The sequence below is a fragment of the Bos mutus genome, chromosome 5 (assembly GCF_027580195.1).
Source record: "Bos mutus isolate GX-2022 chromosome 5, NWIPB_WYAK_1.1, whole genome shotgun sequence".
NCBI lineage: Eukaryota > Metazoa > Chordata > Mammalia > Artiodactyla > Bovidae > Bos > Bos mutus.
In genome coordinates, this window is record NC_091621.1 from 22323328 (window position 1) to 22343980 (window position 20653).

The window sequence follows — 20653 nt, forward strand, 5'->3', positions numbered from 1 at the left end:
TCCTTTATTGAGCCCATCTTTGCATGAAATATTCCCTTGTTATCTCTAATTTTCTTGAAGAGATCTCTAGATCTCTAGTCTTTCCCATTCTATTGTTTCCTCTATTTCTTTGCATTGATCACTGAGGAAGGCTTTCTTATCTCTCCTTGCTATTCTTTGGAATTCTGCATTCAAATGGGTATATCTTTCCTTTTCTCCTTTGCTTTTCACCTCCCTTCTTTTCACAGCTGTTTGTAAGCCTTCCTCAGACAGCCATTTTGTTTCTTTGCATTTCTTTTTCTTGGGGATGGTCTTGATTCCTGTCTCCTATACGATGTCATGAACCTCCATCCATAGTTCATTAGGCACTCCATCTATTAAACCAAATATTTATGGCAATTTATTAGTAGTTTTATTTTTTTAATTTTATTTTATTTTTAAACTTTACATAATTGTATTAGTTTTGCCAAATATCAAAATGAATCCGCCACAGGTATACATAGTTTTAATAAGTCAGTAAAACAAAAAATAGAAACATTAGACTTAAAAGAATCTCCTATAAGGGAATGACTAACCACTCTAGTATTTGTACCTGAAGAATTCCATGGCTAGAGGAGCCTGGTGGGTTACTGTCCATGGAATTGCAGAATCAGACACAACTGAGTGACTGACACTTTCAAACTATGGGCTGAATTGTATCCCTCATCCCTCCACTCTGCAAATCTGTATGTTGAAGCTCTCACCCCCAATACCTCAAAATGCAGCTATATTTCGACGTAAGGATTTTTAAAAGAGATGATTTTGTTAGAATATGGTCTTTAGAAATGAGTGTTAGTCACTCAGTCATGTCTGACTCTTTGTAACCCCATGGACTGCCACCAGGCTCCTCTGTCCATGGAATTTTTCAGGCAAGAATGTTCGAGTGGGTTGCAATTTCCTACACCAGGGGATCTTCCAGACCCAGGGATCGAGTCTCCTGCCTCCCTTGCATTGGCAGGTGAATTCCTTACCACTGCACCACTTGGGAAGCCCAATTTGGTATTACTGATGTCCTTATAAGGAGAAATTTGGACATAGACACATACAAAAGAAAGACCATCTGAAGACACAGCAATAAGGCAGTTATCTGCAAGCCAGATAACTCATAAGAAACCAAGCTATTGATACCTTGATTTTGGACTTCCGGTCTCCAGAACTGTGAGAAAATTAATTTCTGTTGTTTAAGCCACTCACTATGTAGTATTTTGCTATGGCAGTCCCAGCAAACTAGTATAGCTATGGATTTCAGTCATAATATGATTCCCACCCTACACATCCCCTTAATATGAATAATTTCCTGGGTTCTTTTTAAAAAGGCACCTGAGGACTTCCCTGGTAGTCCAGTGGTTAAGAACCTGCTGGCCAATGCAGGGGACACAGGTTGGATCCCTGGTCCAGGAAGATTCTACGTGCCTTGGGGCAACTGAGCCCGAGAACTGAGCCACAACCACTGAGCCCATGTGCTCTACAGCCCATGCTCCACAAAGAGAGAAGCCACCACAATGAGAAGCCATGCACCACAGCTAGAGAGTAATCCCTGCTCACCACAACTAGAGAAAGCCCCCAGATGCAACGAAGACCCAGCACAGCCGAAAATAAATAATTTTTTTTAAGAAAAGACACCTGGACAAGAGTAATTATGATTTTGGAGACACTGGTTTTGTGACCCATTGATTGGGCCAGAAATGGGGCTCATGATTCTGAAGGATCAAACTGAGCAATACTCCTCCCCTTTGAATGGAATTGGAACAGGTACCCTTGGCCACAATCAGGGTGACAAGTAGTCAAGATACCTTCTGATATAAAAACAATAGATTACCTCCGTCTAGACTGAAATCTATACTAATTTCCAATTGCTCTTTGTGTAATAAATATTGGGGTTAAATCAGAACACATGGTTCTCATAAATCCTGTCCTGCCTGACTTGCCCACACCCTCTCATCCCTAAATTCTAGGCCTCTCCAAGCACCTCTTCCTTGTCTGAATGAGGAACAAGGAGTGTGTGTTCAACTGAGACCTCACAAATTGTGATCACATTTTCTTTACATCCAGTGTGGCCTCATGCTACTAGAATATTTTATGGCTCTTGATGACTGATAGCAAGGTCATTAGAAGGATTCTGACAGCTTTGTAGCCAGTGAACACCCAGGTGCTTTTTCACCTCAAGTTCAGTTTCTGTCTCTTACGCAAGAACTATTTGAGCTGAGTAATGAGACTGAGCCATTCCCTAAAACAAAACCTATTGCAAGGAAACTCCACCATGGTATTCAATATTTTAACTATTTCAAAACTATTGTCCCTTCACAGTGACAAATAGTCTGGGATTTCTCCATTTAAATTCTAAGAGCGTCTGGATTTTATTGTGAGTTATGACCTTTCAGAGGCTTTCTCCGACTTGGAAATTTTTTTTCTACTCTTATTGTTTTTGCTTACATTCTTGGAAGAACAAGTATAAAACCTCAGTAATCTCAGCAGTCTGTGTCGTTGACAATAGCCCCTCAGGCTTAGGATTCCCTCTGACTCGATATTTAGATATTTTAGAGATTTTGCTACTCCTGTTGCTAGGTTATTGTCAAGAAAATGTTGTGTGTGCTTTGAGTGAGTATTTCATGCAAAGGGACTGTCAGGTATTGTAAAGGAGAGAGAGCTACAAATTCACTGAGCAAAGTTTGATGCCTGCTTTGTGCTTGCTTGCTAATAAGTCACAGTTTGCACAGTGGAATTCTGTCTGAGACTTTATTTCTTTTAACATGCTACCTGGTAGAAGGTGATTGGGAGAATCTATAACTCATCTCCTTCCAGCCATTGAAGGGCACTGACAGGGTCGGGGGGGCGGTGACAGGGGGTGACAGAGGTGGGAAGGAAGGAGAGAGGGCAGGAGAGAAAGAATATGGGGTGGATGAATCATTAAGTTTCCCTGTAACAGTCAAAATGCTTAGCAAACTCAAATTAGTCCTGTTTTGGAGAGTTGGGAAAGTACCAGGGGACTGCATTTTCTTTCACAGCTTATGAGGGAGCAAAGGAAAGCAGGATAGATATTCACAGGGACTGGTAAGAAAGACTCAATAAATCTCTTTCCAGGGCCTGTAACAGAGAGGGATGAGGAAGAAAAGAGATTACCCTGGGCTCGATGATGCCCTAAGGACTCAGGTTATTGAGGCATCATTGGCCTGCTGTTTTCCTCCTCCCCAGCTGTCCTGCCATAAACTCTCACTCTTTACCACTGAAATCTCATCTAGGGACTTCCCCAGTGGTCCAGTGGTTAAGACTCTGCCTTCCAATTCAGAAGGTATGGGTTTGATCCCCAGTCAGAGAATTAAGATCCCATCTGCCTCCAGGCTGTGACCAAAAAATAAATAGATAAATAAAACTTAGACAAAAATTTTAAAAACCCTCATCGATATTCTTGAACATTCATTTGGACAACTCTATTTCTACTCCTTTTAATTCAACACTCTCAATTTCCTGAACTAAAATTAAGTTATTCATATCACTCTTATATTCACAATATTCTAAGATTTTAGCAATTTGTTCCATAAATGTGGAAGTTGACATATACATTATGATTTCCTTCTGCTTTATTGTGTTTCCTGCATGCCCATAGTATAAATATGTTCTGTAAACAGCAAGGCTTAGTAAGTGCTCTTGCTTCGTTCTTCAGGGAGGTTTTTTCTTGGACTACATAGTTTTCATTTAGTTAACTCCCAGAATAAAAACAGCAACATACAACTCTGTGCTGGGAATACCCACCAAGTGATGGACTCAGGACCTGCTGCAGGGGTGGCCAGGGCTCTATTAATACCTAAATCAAAGAGAAGCTTGAAATCTGGTAGGAACAGGCACATGTATTTTCTAGTTAGAGTCAAAAGTGGGAACTTATTCTTTGACTGGCTGCATTACAAGAGTACCACTGAAACATGGTTTTCACACTCTCAGAAATGCATGGAATATGAGTCCCTAACAGATCCTTTTGAAAAACAGCACCATGAGATGATTTTTATACCCTTCACACTCCCTGGTGTGTTTTAATGTCTCTGGCTTCTCCTTAAACAATTACAAGTACCTGCTGGGGTAGATACAGTGAGCAAAAAGAATGTAAGATCTTGAAATTTACCATTTGCCAATCAGTTTTTTTGGGGGGTTGAGTTTACTAATGCTGACCCTCTAAGAAAAATTTTACAAGAAAGTAACCAGCTTGAATCTTTTTTTAACGTAAATTTATACAACTATAGCTGAGTTTTATGGGGGCTTTTTTGTTCATTCATATATGTATGGACAGAGTTCAGCTGTTATGCTGTTAAGTGAAAGTGAAAGTCGCTCAGTCATGTCCAACTCTTTGTGACCCCTTGGACTATAGTGTCCCTGGAATTCTCCAGGCCAGAATACTGGAGTGGATAGCTGTTCCCTTCTCCAGGGGATCTTTCTATCCCAGGGATTGAACCCATTTATGCTGATAAAGGAAATAAAATTACATATCTACTGAGAAGTGAACTTTAATATAGAGAAACAAAAGTTGTTAATATAACAGATGGAACAATTTCACATTTGAATTCCAACACATGATTTTCAGTTGGTGAGAATTCTTACTGTTGTTCATTTGTCTAGTTATATATTATTCATTTGTTGTTGTTTAGTTACTAAGTTGTGTCTGACTCTTTTGTGACTGCATGGACTACAGCCCACCAGGCTCCTTGGTCCATGGGAGGAGAACACTAGAGTGGGTTGCCATTTTCTTCTCCAGGGATCTTCCTGACCCAGGGATCAAACCCCAATCTCCTGTATTGGCAGCCAGGTTCTTTACCACTGAGCCACCAGGGAAGCCCATCGTTCATTTAACTAAGCCCAATATCCAGAGATTTACATTTGTATTCCAAGGGGAGATTATATTACAAATGAGATTCAGTTCAGTTCAGTTCAGTCGTTCAGTCATGTCCGACTCTTTGCGACCCCATGAATCACAGCATTCCAGGCCTCCCTGTCCATCACCAACTCCCAGAGTTCACTCAAACTCATGTCCATCGAGTCAGTGATGCCATCCAGCCATCTCATCCTCTGTCGTCCCCTTTTCTTCCTGCCCCCAGTCCCTCCCAGCATCAGACTCTTTTCCAATGAGTCAACTCTTCGCATCAGGTGGCCAAAGTACTGGAGTTTCAGCTTCAGCATCAGTCCTTCCAATGAACACCCAGGACTGATCTCCTTTAGGTTGGACTGGTTGGATCTCCTTGCAGTCCAAGAGTCTTCTCCAACACCACAGTTCAAAAGCGTCAATTCTTCAGCACTCAGCTTTCTTCACAGTCCAACTCTCACATCCATACATGACCACTGGAAAAACCATAGCCTTGACTAAATGGACCTTTGTTGGCAAAGTAATGTCTCTGCTTTTCAATATGCTATCTAGGTTGGTCATAACTTTCCTTCCAAGGAGTAAGCGTCTTTTAATTTCATGGCTGCAGTCACCATCTGCAGTGATTTTGGAGCCCAAAAAAATAAAGTCTGACACTGTTTCCACTGTTTCCCCATCTATTTGCCATGAAGTGATGGGACCAGATGCCATGATCTTCGTTTTCTGAATGTTGAGCTTTAAGCCAACTTTTTCACTCTCCTCTTTCACTTTCATCAAGAGGCTCTTCACTTCCTCTTCACATGCCAGGTGATGTCATCTGCGTATCTGAGGTTCTTGATATTTCTCCTGGCAATCTTGATTACAGCTTGTGCTTCTTCCAGCCCAGCATTTCTCATGATGTACTCTGCATAGAAGTTAAATAAGCAGGGTGAAAATATACAGCCTTGACATACTCCTTTTCCTATTTGGAACCAGTCTGTTGTTCCATGTCCAGTTCTAACTGTTGCTTCCTGACCTGCATACAGGTTTCTCAAGAGGCAGGTCAGGTGGTCTGGTACTCCCATCTCTTTCAGAATTTCCCACAGTTTATTGTGATCCACACAGTCAAAGGCTTTGGCATAGTCAGTAAAGCAGAAATAGATGCTTTTCTGGAACTCTCTACTTGTTTTGATGATCCAGTGGATGTTGGCAATTTGATCTCTTGTTCCTCTGACTTTTCTAAAACCAGCTTGAACATCAGGAAGTTCACAGTTCACATATTGCTGAAGCCTGGCTTGGAGAATTTTGAGCATTCCTTTACTAGCGTGTGAGATGAGTGCAATTGTGTGGTAGTTTGGGCATTCTTTGGCATTGCCTTTCTTTGGGATTGGAATGAAAACTGACCTTTTCCAGTCCTGTGGCCACTGCTGAGTTTTCCAAGTTCGCTGGCATATTGGGTGCAGCACTTTCACAGCATCATCTTTCAGGATTTGGAATAGGTCAACTGGAATTCCATCACCTCCACTAGCTTTGTTCATAGTGATGCTTTCTAAGGCCCACTTGACTTCACATTCCAGGATGTCTGGCTCTAGGTCAGTGATCACACCATCGTGATTATCTGGGTCATGAAGATCTTTATTGTATAGTTCCTCTGTGTATTCTTGCCACCTCTTCTTAATATCTTCTGCTTCTGTTAGGTCCATACCATTTCTGTCCTTTATCGAGCCCATCTTTGCATGAAATGTTCCCTTCTTATCTCTAATTTTCTTGAAGAGTTGTCTAGTCTTTCCCATTCTGTTGTTTTCCTCTATTTCTTTGCATTGATCACTGAGGAAGGCTTTCTTATCTCTCCTTGCTATTTTTTGGAACTCTGCATTCAGATGCTTATATTTTCCCTTTTCTCCTTTGCTTTTTGCTTCTCTTCTTTTCACAGCTATTTGTAAGGCCTCTTCAGACAGCCATTTTGCTTTTTTGCATTTCTTTTTCATGGGAATGGTCTTGATTCCTGTCTCCTGTACAATGTCACGAACCTCCGTCCATAGATCATCAGGCACTCTGTCTATCAGATCTAGTCCCTTAAATCTATTTCTAGCTTCCACTGTATAATCATAAGGGATTTGATTTAGGTCATACCTAGAGATTACTGTACTACAAAATAGCAATTTTTTATATGCACATATATACACATACATACATAAAACAAGAACAAAAACCTTTTCATCTATGTAGAAGGTAATTATCTAATTATTGTCTCAGGGTGTTGTGAGGGTGTTATTTAATTTTCTATTACATCTTGAATCAATAATTTACAGTTTTCAAGTAATTTATGTCATCTAAATGATCAAATTTGTTGGCAAAAATGTTATCATAATTTTTCTTTACTATTCTTTTCATATCAGTTATTTTCTAGTGAACACCATTCTTTCATGCTTATTATTGGTATTTTTTGTTCTTTCTTTTTCCTTGATCAATTGAATTGTGAGTTATCAATTTTGTTACTTAGTTAAAGAACCTATTTTTTGTTGTGCTAATTTCTCTATTGCTTCTCAGTTGTTTATTCTATTTATTCATATGCATATTTTTTTACAATTACTTTGCTTTTCTTACCCTGGGTTTAATTTACTCTTTTTCCAGATTCTTAGGGTTAAAGATTTGATCATTTATTTTAAAACTTTCTTCTGTTTTCAAATAATCACTTAAAGTTTAAAGTTTCTTCTAAACATTTTTTCAATCAGCATCATACAAATTTTAATATTATGTATTTTCTTTACCATTCAGTTAAAAATATTTTATCAGATCAGATCAGTAGCTCAGTCATGTCCGACTCTTTGCGACCCCATGAATCGCAGCATGCCATGCCTCCCTGTCCATCACCAACTCCTGGTGTTCACTCAGACTCACGTCCATCAAGTCAGTGATGCCATCCAGCCATCTCATCCTCTGTTGTTCCCTTCTCCTCCTGCCCCCAATCCCTCCCGGCATCAGAGTCTTTTCCAATGAGTCAACTCTTCGCATCAGGTGGCCAAAGTACTGGAGTTTCAGCTTTAGCATCATTCCTTCCAAAGAAATCCCAGGGCTGATCTCCTTCAGAATGGACTGGTTGGATCTCCTTGCAGTCCAAGGGACTCTCAAGAGTCTTCTCCAACACCACACTTCAAAAGCATCAATTCTTTGGTGCTCAGCCTTCTTCACAGTCCAACTCTCACATCCGTACATGACCACAGGAAAAACCATAGCCTTGACTAGATGAACCTTTGTTGGCAAAGTAATGTCTCTGCTTTCGAATATGCTATCTAGGTTGGTCATAACTTTCCTACCAAGGAGTAAGCATCTTTTAATTTCATGGCTGCAGTCACCATCTGTAGTGATTTTGGAGCCCAGAAAAATAAAGTCTGACACTGTTTCCACTGTTTCCCCATCTATTTCCCATGAAGTGATGGGACCAGATGCCATGATCTTCGTTTTCTGAATGTTGAGTTTTAAGCCAACTTTTTCACTCTCTTTCACCTGCATCAAGAGGCTAATTAGTTCTTCTTCGCTTTTTGCATAAGGGTGGTGTCATCTGCATATCTGAGGTTATGGCTCCCCTTATAATTCTTCTTTGACACATGAGTTGTTTGGAAGTGTGTATTTACTTTCCAAATGTTTGGCATTTCCTCTAGCTTATTGATTTCTAGTATAATTTCATTGTGGCCAAGAAATATACTGTGTATAATTTTATTATTTTTTAAATTTATTGAGATTTATTTTATGACATACTATATAGTCTATCTTGGTTTATGTAATATGTGTACTTGAAAAGATTGTGTATTCTGCCATTGTTGGCTGTGGTCTCCTATAAATATCAATTCTGTTGAAGTAGTTGATAGTTGTATTTAAAAAAATCTTATGTCTTTGCTGATTTTCTCTGAAACTGTTCTATCAATTATGAAAAGAGTTTTTTTAATCTCCAACTGTGATGTGAATTTGTCTGTCTCCCTTCAGTTCTATTTTTATCCCACATATTTTGGTGCTCTGTTATTAGGTTCATACATATTGATGATTCTCACATCTTCCTGATGAATTGACACTAATATGTCTTATTCATCTGTTAATATTCTTTGTCTGAAGGTTTACTTTGTGATATTAATTTAGGCACTGTCTTTCTTACGCTTGCTTGCATGGCATGTCTTTATCCACTCAATTTACTTTCAACCTATCAGTATTTTATAAGTCTTATCTCTTGTAGGCAGTATGCAATTGAATCTTACACTTTTAATCAGTGAAATCTTACACTTTTTAATCAGTACTCAGTAAGTTTCTTTTTCCTTTTATCATTATTTGGCTTCATTCATATTTCCTTAGTCTTTCTTGGTCCCTCAACTCTCTATTGGAGAAGGCAATGGCAACCCACTCCAGTACTCTTGCCTAGAAAATCCCATGGACGGAGGAGCCTGGTAGGCTGCAGTCCATGGGGTCACTAAGAGTCGGACGCGACTGAGCGTCTTTACTTTCACTTTTCCCTTTCATGCATTGAAGAAGGAAATGGCAACCCACTCCAGTGTTCTTGCCTGGAGAATCCCGGGATGGAGAAGCCTCATGGGCTGCTATCTATGGGGTCGCACAGAGTCAGACACGACTGAAGTGACTTAGCAGCAGCAGCAGCAGCAGCAGCAAATCTCTATACTAAAGATCCTAATAGTTAAAGTCAGTATTCCTATAACAGTCCCTCTATGCACACTCTCTTGAATCAGAGCATTGTAGTTGCCACTTTATGACCCTTTCCAACAATATCAAAACTTTCATGAGATACATAAATCAATATTGACTTAGAGATTCCTAGGAATGGTCACTAAACCTAAGTACAACTCCTTGCCCTTGTTACATTTTATTATAAAGGATATGTTCTTACTTTAGCACATGGATAGGGCAATGCTTGCATACATTTTCTAATAGAGGTTCTGATCAGGGCTATAGTTTTGTTGCCCTCTTAAGACTTCCCTGGTGACTCAGACAGTAAAAATGTCTGCCTACGGTGCAGGAGACCCGGGTTCGATCCCTGGGTCTGGAAGATCCTCTGGAGAAGGAAATGGCAACCCACTCCAGTACTCTTGCCTGAAAAACCCCAAGGATGGAGGAGCCTGGTAGGCTACAGTCCATGGAGTCGCTAAGAGTCGGACACGACTGAGCGACTTCACTTCACTTTAGTTATGGCACAATATTCATCTGAGAACAGAGTTTCTTTTAATTCAGGATCCTGTTCTGGGTTCTAAGTGAGAACCTGAGACCTCGCTCTTCAAATGTAGACACAACTGTTTCATCCTAAATGCTCTTCTTTTCCTTCCCTTGCTGACACACAGCTAACACTTCAGTCCACTGCCATTCTCTAAGAACATTCTTGTCACTTGGATGTTCCCTTTTTAAAAAGACCTTTGTACTCTCTACATCCATGAAAATTATAGTGTCTCTCTCTGTCTCTGAAAGAAAACCAGTATCAAAGGAATCTGTTGTTGATGCTGAAATTCATCGGGACAGTTGATTAGTTTTCTTATTTTGTTTTCTCTTTTTAAACAATTCTCTCTATGACTAAATGAAGTGTCCCCTTGATCCTAATAACTTATTCAAAAAATATTTAATGTGTGCCTGCTGTGTGTTAGACACTGTTTTAAGTACTGGTACTGGAAATATAGAGATGAATGAGGCAGAAGTCTTGATGTCAAATTTAGTTTCTGATAATCAGAGACTAACAGTAAACAAGTCAACATAAAAAAAAAGATAATTTCAAATAGGAGTAAATGCCTAGAAATTTGCTGAGTCTGATGAGAAAGAAAAGGACTAGAGAGGAAACAAAAAGTTCAGAAGGTTTTGCAAGGTTTGCAAGGTTTCTATTCCTCTCCCAGACAAAGCCAAGATGGGAGTGTTGGAGATTATAGGATCCTAGAAAGATCTAGGAGAATAAGAAGAGGACCATGTGTCCCCTTCCTGGATATGGCACATGAAGAATTTCCCCCAGGCTCTGGACATCTTAGGAGCAAAAAAATAGTGACTTGTAATGTCCATGCAGCTTGTCTGAGACATCCCCACAGAGTCCTGGGATCCCCAGATAAACACAGAAATACAGAAGGAGGCATGATTATGGTATAAATTATTGGTAGACCAAAGAGACTTTATAATTGGAGCATGAATCTTGACTTGGGAGATATCTTTTTCTGCTTTAGAATATTAGTTTTAGCCTCAGTTGGTATGGTCAAGGAAACAACTCCAAAGTCCATTAAAAAATTTACTCCTACATTTGTTCATAGCATTGAAATACAGTGAGGAAAGAGAACAAAACACTGAAGAATTAAAAGTAACCCTACATATAATTAAAAGCAAGAATTGCCCAATTAAACTTAAACACACATAGAAATATATGTGAAATTTACTTTCATAAAGCCAGTTTCCTGTATCTTTTCCATGACTTTTATACAGAAAAATACTTGTTTTTATTTTCAGTTCCCTTTAGATTTGCACAAAGCTTTGAAGTATGGACATTTACAACCACCCCCACACCCCCACCTAGATAATCAACATTTATGTACACTTGATTAACTCAGTGATATCCAAGGGTGGATAATTGCTTGTGATTTCACAGATAAACTGAATTTCTTTGATGTTGAAGCTTAAATACCATTACTGGAGTGAGGCCCATGGCAGAGGACTGGGAAGGCACAGTGCCTTCACTCTGGCAGCACCAAATCTCTTTCATACACTCTCTCTTCTCACTTAATTCTCCAGACTTGGAAATTAATTTTTTTGCAAGTCTGATGAAGTTTAAAAATTCACTGAAAAACAATTTCAGAAAAATCATCAAATATATACTTATATGTTCCATAGACTTAAATATGCCTATGCATGTTTTATTCACTCTATTTCAGAAAGAAGAAGGGCTTTAAAAATATATTTAGTCTACTTTTTAACCTGTAAGCTTATTTTTGTGGCTAGCAACTGCTTTCCTAAATAGTCACAATTTTTATTACACATATTTCAAAATTGTAATTCTGGAAATACTCAGGTATTAGATTTTTTTTTAATTTAAATTTATTTATTTTAATTGGAGGCTAATTACTTTATAATATTGTATTGGTTTTGCCATACATCAGCATGAATCCGCCGTCGGACATACTTTTCTTGAAAAAAATGAAAAAAAGGCTTCAAGATAACACTTTAACACCTTTGAGAGACAAGTCTGCCTGGCTCATGACACTGGCAGCAAACTGTGTCATGGTGTAAACAGACGCCTGCCTGTGGTGGAGTTCATGATCAATTATTGGGAGCAGTCAGTGGGCCTAGTATTAGAATCAGCCTATGAGAAATGTAAATGAAATTTAGATATGATTTCAAGCCCTTTGCCACTAGGAGCTTGAAGTATAGTGTGTTTCGGCTTCCAACAAGTTTGTGACCTGGCAATGTCTGAACCGTATCTCTAGATTTCACTGGCTTTCCAATGACTTGTGTTTTCATAGCTTCTTCTGCCTCCAGGTCCTGGCACATCACATTGATTCAGATGTCAAATAGACCACTGTACTCTGCGTTAAAACCATTCCTATATTTAATATGGATAACCCACAAGAACATACTGTATAGCATAGGGAACTCAACTCAATGTTATGCGGCAGCCTGGATAGGAGGGGAGTTTGGGGGAGAATGGATACATGTATATGTATGACTGAGTCCCTTTGCTGTCCACCTGAATTTATTATAACATTATTAATCAGTTATACTCCAATACAAAATTTAAAAGTTCAAAAGAAAAAAACCATTCCTAGCAAGCATTTTATAAATGCAAAACGATCACAAGAAAATGACAGGTATAACCACACAGACAGACCACACGGACTTCAGTCTTCTCTTTCCATCCTTCTCTCACTTCTCTTCCTTCTCTTTTCTTTCAGGAATAAAGTAGATCATTCTCAGTCTCATATATAGCAACTCAGAAACCATTTTTATTGCTTGGGAATGTCCTTGAGGCCTGACTCTCCATAGCAATGACTTATTAAAGTATGTCTTCCATGCAAATAATCTTTCCAAAAAAGAGCCTATGGGGGGTGAAATTTCCTACTTCATTATATAAATATGCTCTACACATCATCAAGTATTTACTAAGCCACTAGTATCTTCCAGAAATATCATACTGTGTACCTTTCCCTGTTCACAGTACTGGAAGGTAGTAGAGAAGAAGACAGGCAGGTGCTGCCCTCTCAAAGCTTATATTCTACGAGCAGACAGGGTGAGGGACAAGCATCACATACATGAACAAACACATGTACAAATATAGTGAATTTTACGTAGTGATCACTACTATGCAGACAACAATAATGTGTAGTGGATAGGAGAGTACGTGTGCTGTTTGTGGCTACCATAGTTTGTGGAGAATGCCAAAACATTTGCAAAGAAGGTAAGATTTCCTTTGAGATGTGAATGTTAAGACAGTCACACAAAGGTCTTGGAAGGGGACATTGCAACAAGAGAAGACACCTAGTGTAAAGGCGCTATAAAAGGAGCAGGTATGTCACAGTTAAAGGATGAAGAGAAGACCCTTCTCGCTGGATAGTAGTGAGCTGGGGAACAAAGGGTTAACAGATCAAGGGGAGAGAGGCAGGAGCTAGAACATGAAGAGTCTTCTGAGCCATAGCAAGGAGCTTGAGTTAATGTTCAAATTATAATGAAAAGCCACTGGAAGATATTGAGGACAGAAAACACATGATATAATTATTTTTTAAAATCAATTCAGTAGCTTTGTGGGGAAAAATAGAGAAATGTATATACAACTGAGCAACTGATCTGATCTGATACTGGAAATTTGCTAAGAGAGTAGATTTCGAGTATTCTCAGCACACATACAGACACTCAGAATGGTGTGAGGAAATAGATAAGTTAATTAGTTTGACTGTAGTAATTTTTTCACTGTTTTGTGCCCAGTCACTCAGTCATATCTGACTCTTTGCTACTCCATAGACTGTAGCCCACCAAGCTCCTCCGTCCATGGGATTCTCCAGGCAAAAGTACTGGAGTGGGTTGCCATTTTCTACTCCAGGAGATCTTCCAAACCCAGGGCTTGATCTCAAGTCTCCTGTGTCTCCTGCTTTGGCGGTGATATTTTTTTTACCATTGATGAATATCAAAACATCATGTTGCAGATGTAAAATATTTATAAATGCATTTTTAAACTTTCTAATTTAAAATAAAACTTGACTTTCTCATAAAAAAGAAGGGCTTCCCCAGTGGTTCAGCTGGTAAAGAATCTGCCTGCAATGCAGGAGACCTGGGTTTGATCTCAGGGTTGGGAAGATCCCCTGGAGAAGGGAATGTCTACCCACTCCAGTATTCTAGCCTGGAGAATTCCATGGACTAGTCCATGGGGTTGCAAAGAGTTAGACACAACTGAGCAACTTTCACTTTCATAAAAAAGAAAGACTAAAGGGAGTGAGATAGAACCCAAGAGATCTCAGGGCAGCTGCAGGATCCCCTGGTCAGGGATGGTAATAGCAGAATTAGTAAGGAGTGGTCAGTAAGGGTTATCCTTTTGAGATGGGTCCTAAGGAGCTTGCTAATGGATTGCCTGGTGGTGAGAGAATAACAGTGGAGTAGGAGGCACAGATGAAAGCTCAGGCTTGTTCTGATGCAGTCTGTGTTCTTCCTTCCTGTGTAGTCCACATCCTGCTGATTCCTCCTGTATGTGTTTCATGTTTCATGTTGTTCTTGCATTGTGATGCCCAGAGTTCTTGCTTTCTTGCTCTAATGATGTATTGCTACTTGCTCAACTTTCTCATTAAGAACCATCTTCTTCCACTGTGTTTCTAAGCATGCTTATTTTTCTCCCAATTCTTCGTAAAATTCTTCCTAACAATTTCTTATTATTCTCCATGTACTTTTTTGATGTGTGAAGTTATAGTCCAAACCTCTTCATAGAAAAGCAATATCCATTTCGGTGCCCCATCAGAAAATGGACCTGCAACATGAATGGAACACTGATACTGTCTGGCAAGACTACCAAAAAGGCTGGCCTCCCTGGCCTCCAGGCCTTGGGCTTAGCTATTTAATCCTTTCCTGCCTCTGTAGTGTAACTAGTCATATGAAATACATGTCATATGAAAGGCATTCTGGATATCTGAGGTGAGATGTATAATATAGAGGACACCAGAAATATGTATATGCATGTATATGTATTTATATGTGCTCAGAATTAGGCTGCTGTTTCTGTCTCCAAGTTGCAAAGTCCCCCCTTTATATAGCTGCAATTTTTTATTATTAAAAAAGTAGGAAACTAAATGAGTCTGATTTGCTTATAGAATAGTAAGCTGAGGATGGTTTAATCTAGTTGCTGATCACACAGACTGTGTGGTATCTCAGGAAAGGAGCTAGGGACTAACATTGATTAAGCACCTGGACATGTCAGGAGTATCACAATGTCCTTTTTGTTGAAATATAGTTGACATACAATGTTATGTTCATTTCAGGTATACTATATAATGATTTGACATTTGCATATATTAAATGATCATCACTGTAAGTCTAGTAGCCATCAGCCCCCATACAAAATTTTTACAATATTATTGACCGTGTTTTTCCTTTTCTGTTCCATTGATCTGTGTGTCTGCTTTTGGTTTTGATTAATGTAGCTTTGTAGTGTAGTTTGAAATCCAGAAACATGATACTTCCAGCTTTGTTCTTGTTTCTCAAGATTGTTTTGGTTATTCAGGGTCTTCTATGTTTGCATACACATTTTACAATTATTTTTTCTAGTTCTGTGAAAAGTGCCATTGGGAATTTTGATAGGGATTGCTTTGACTCTGTTGATTGCCTTGGGTAGTATGGACATTTTAATAATATTCTTCCATTTCATGAGTCCAGTATATCTTTCTATTTGTTTGTGTAGTCTTTACCTTCTTTTATCAATGTCTTATCATCTTCTGCTTCCTTGGTTAGATTTGCTCCTAGGCACTTTTTTTTTTTTTTTTTTGCAGTTGTAAATAAGATTTTTTCTCAATGTCTCTTTATTATAGTTTGTTAGTGTATAGAAACACATGTTTCTGTATGTTAATTTTCTGCCCTGTAATTTTAATGAATCCATTTTTTAGTGCTAATGGTTTTTTGGTGGTGTCTTTAAGGCTTTCTGTAAATAATATCACATCATCTGCAAAGAATGACAGTTTTACTTCTTTTTCAGTTTCAGTAACTTTTACAACTTGTGTCTTTTAAAAAAAAACTATACATGAAAAATATAATGTGAATATTAACTTTTCTGCAGAAGAGGTATGTATCTATCTATATCTATATGTCTAAAAATACATCATTTTTCTTAACTGTCATATAGAATTTTGTTTAGAAATATAAGTCATGTATTTGTTCACTCCTGGTGAGCATTTAGGTTGTTTCTTCTTTTTCCCTTCTATTTTGCGATTATAAACACCACTGCAATGGCTAGCTTTCTTTAGTTTCCTTGAGGATAAATGCAAGAAACCTTCTAGAATATACGTCTATGCTTAGCATTACACGTCAGTGTTTTATGAGATATTGAGAAATTGCTCTCCAAAATGGTTGTTGCAATTATGTTTCCATAGCCATGTATAGTGTTCCCATTTCTTTGCATCCTTGCCAGCACATTAAAGTTCTTGGCAATTTGATGACTAGAAACTGTATCTTCTTGTTTGAATTTTCATTTTTCAAATAGCCAAGCATTTTGTCAGAACATTTTGGGTTCCTCTTATGAGTATCACCTATTCATATCTTCACCCACTTTCAAATGGGGTTACTTTTCTTTTTCAAGTGGAATTTTTGATGCTTTACTAAAATATTCTGCATGTGAATTTGGTTATCTTCTTCCTTTTATGCCCTCTACCTTCAACTTTATGTGTTTTTGTTGAACATACATTTAAAAATTTTTTACATACATGCATCACTATGAACAAAGCTAGTGGAGGTGATGGAATTCCAGTGGAGCTGTCTCAAATCCTGAAAGATGATGCTGTGAAAGTGCTGCACTCAATACGCCAGCAAACTTGGAAGACTCAGCAGTGGCCACAGGACTGGAAAAGGTCAGTTTTCATTCCAATCCCAAAGAAAGGCAAGGCCAAAGAATGAACAAACTACCACACAATTGCACACATCTCACATGCTAGTAAAGGAATGCTCAAAATTCTCCAAGCCAGGCTTCAGCAATACGCGAACTGTGAACTTCCAGTTGTTCAAGCTGGTTTTAGAAAAGGCAGAGGAACCAGAGATCAAATTGCCAACATCCGCTGGATCATAGAAAAAGCAAGAGAGTTCCAGAAAAACATCTATTTCTGCTTTATTGACTATGCCAAAGCCTTTGACTGTGTGAATCACAATAAACTGTGGAAAATTCTGAAAGAGACGGGAATACCGGACCACCTGACCTGCCTCTTGAGAAACCTGTATGCAGGTCAGGAAGCAACAGTTAGAACTGGACATGGAACAACAGACTGGTTCCAAATAGGACAAGGAGTATGTCAAGGCTGTATATTGTCACCTGCTTATTTAACTTCTATGCAGAGTACATCATGAGAAACACTGGGCTGGAAGAAGCACAAGCTGGAATCAAAATTGCTGGGAGAAATATCAGTCACCTCAGATATGCAGATGACACCACCCTTATGGCAGAAAATGAAGAGGAACTAAAAAGCCTCTTGATGAAAGTGAAAGAGGAGAGTGAAAAAGTTGGCCTAAAGCTCAACATTCAGAAAATGAAGATCGTGGCATCTGGTCCCATCACTTCATGGGAAATAGATGGGGAAACAGTGGAAACGGTGTCAGACTTTATTTTTGGGGGGCTCCAAAATCACTGCAGGTGGTGAATGCAGCCATGAAATTAAAAGATGCTTGCTCCTTGGAAGGAAAGTTATGACCAACCTAGATAGCATATTCAAAAGCAGAGACATTACTTTGCCAACAAAGATCCGTCTAGTCAAGGCTATGGTTTTTCCAGTGGTCATATATGGATGTGAGAGTTGGACTGTGAAGAAAGCTGAGCACCAAAGAATTGATGCTTTTGAACTGTGGTGTTGGAGAAGACTCTTGAGAGTCCCTTGGACTGCAAGGAGATCCAACCAGTCCATCCTAAAGGAGATCAGTCCTGGGTATTCATTGGAAGGACTGATGCTGAAGCTGAAGCTCCAATACTTTGGCCACCTGATGCGAAGAGTTGACTCATTGGAAAAGACTCTGATGCCGGGAGGGATTGGGGGCAGGAGGAGAAGGGGACGACAGAGGATGAGATGGCTGGATGGCATCACTGACTCGATGGACATGAGTCTCAGGGAACTCCGGGAGTTGGTGATGGACAAGGAGGCCTGCTGTGCTGTGATTTATGGGGTAGCAGAGTCAGATACAACTGAGCAACTGAACTGAACTGAACTGACTGAAAATTTATCAAGCATGTTTTATCATTTTTCTTTTTGCTTTTTATATGAGACAACCTTACTTAACACCAGTGTTAACACATTTTTTCTATATTTGCTTCTAATGTTTAAAATTCTTATTTCAGAACATTTACTCCAGTGACTTGGTATCACTGCATTAAATCCAAAGACCAAACAACAGTGTCCTTCCTACGTAATAATGTGGCTACATTGGCAGTTAGAGAACCTCATTATTTTCTTAAAGAAATATTTTATAATGACGTTTGTGGGGAGCACTCAGCCCAGCAAACTCTGCCTTTTACAATTGGATTCCCAGCAGCTAATGCAGTCTGGTGGTTAAACAGAATAAAATACACGGTTAGGTCAACCCAGGAAGGTTACCCCAACTTCCTGAGTCATCTGCATAATGAATAAAGGCAAGAATAGTCCTGTGTAACCCATAGCACTGACATTATATGACTGTGTTGGTAATCCTGCAGGGCTTACTGAACAACCCAGCCCCAGGGAAGACTTCCCCACAGGAAACATAGGAAAAAAGGACATACTCATTTCTTCTCCTCTTAACTTCAAATGCCTTTAAACACGTGTTTTTTCACTCATCCATTGCTCCATGCAAGCCTCAGCCTACCCATAACCAGTGCTGTCATGGAACTGGCCCTTGTGGTTCTTATTATGATTGCCAGACACACCAGCAATAATTATCAGGAAATTTTGAAAGAGACAAGCTTTGTTACCTATAAGTCCTAGAAATTACACAACACACAGGGGACCACACAGTGAGGTCAGGAGGGAGGGAGGGAAAGAGAGAGAGGGAGAAAGAATATGGGGCTGCAGAATGATCATGAGAGCCTAGGGTTCTGCTTTTATTGGGGTCAAGGTTGAGGGTACTGAGGCATTTGCAGGATCACTTTTTATTGGTGAATTTTAAATATTAGAGTAGGAATTTAGGGCTTCCCTGGTGGCTCAATGGTAGAGAATCCGCTCGCTAATGCAGGTGACAGGGGTTTGATCCCTAATCTGGGAAGATCCCACAGGCTGTAGAGTAACTAAGCCTGTGGACCACAGCTACTGAGCCTGTGGTGTTCCCATGCACTGTAAGCGAAACCCAAAGGCCCTAGAGCTGGTGCTCCGCAATAAGAAAATTCACTGCAATGAGGAGCCCGAGCACTGCAACTAGAGAGTAGCCCCCATTCTCTGCAACTAGAGAAAAGCCCAAGCCACAACAAACACCCAGCACAGCCATAAATCAATCAATCAGTGCAGTTCAGTTTAGTCTCTCAGTCGTGTCCAACTCTTTGCAACCCCATGGACTGCAGCATGCCAGGCTTCCCTATCCATCACCAACTCCCAGAGCTTGCTCAAACTCATGTCCATTGAGTCGGTGATGCCATCCAACCATCTCATCCTCTGCTGTCCCCTGCTCCTCCTACCTTCAATCTTTCCCAGCATCAGGGTCTTTTCTATGGAGTCAGTTCTTCTCATCAGGTAGCCAGAATATTGGAGTTTCAGCTTCAGCATCAATCCTTCCAATGAACATTCAGGACTGATTTCCTTTAGGATGGACTGGTTGGATCTCCTTGTGGTCCAAGGGACTCTCAAGAGTCTTCTCCAATACCACAGTTCAAAAGCATCAGTTCAAAATAAATAAAGAGTGGGAATTTAATGACTAGGAAGAGAAAAAACAAGCAGCGCAGTGGTCAGTTACCTGGAAACCAACCAAGATTTTGAAAACAGAGAAGGGAGGAAAAGGGGCCTGGCTCTTTAACTATTCCTGTGGTTGGCAATGCATTTATTCAATATAACCATCTTTGAAAAAGATGCCTCATTGTAATGGATGTCTTAGCAATCAACGCCTAAGTCAGCCACTTGCAAAAAAGACAAAACCCAACTCTCAGGGTTTAAATTTACTCATTAATTCGTTTATCCCTTCTTTCAAGGAACACACAATAAATACCATCATATGCCTGGTCGTAGAGCTTTTAAAGTTAGAAAACTCTAATATGTGTCCTGGAGAATCTTAGTGAGCTGAAAGGATAAACTAATACTTTTAAAGATGTGTGGTGGTGGCACAGAGAGGCAGCAGAGAGAAGGGAGACATTAGAACAACTTGGCAAAGGAGACGACTGTGGCATTGAGCCTCAAGGGATGGGCAACTACGGAGGCAAGGGAGACAGCATGGGGCAAAGGAATGTGGGAGAAAATTCATTCCATTTTCACGCTAACAAGGGGTCTACTTTGAGTAGAGACAAGAGGTCTCTCTTATTCAGGAGGTCAAGCTATGTGAACTTGGACTTGTCATCTCTGAACTTAGTATCACTGAACTCTAATTTCTTTACTTGTCAAGTGATGAAAGATTCAGGATTGAACTGGCAGTGAAAGCTAATATGATTATAGTAACTGGAGCTACTATTTC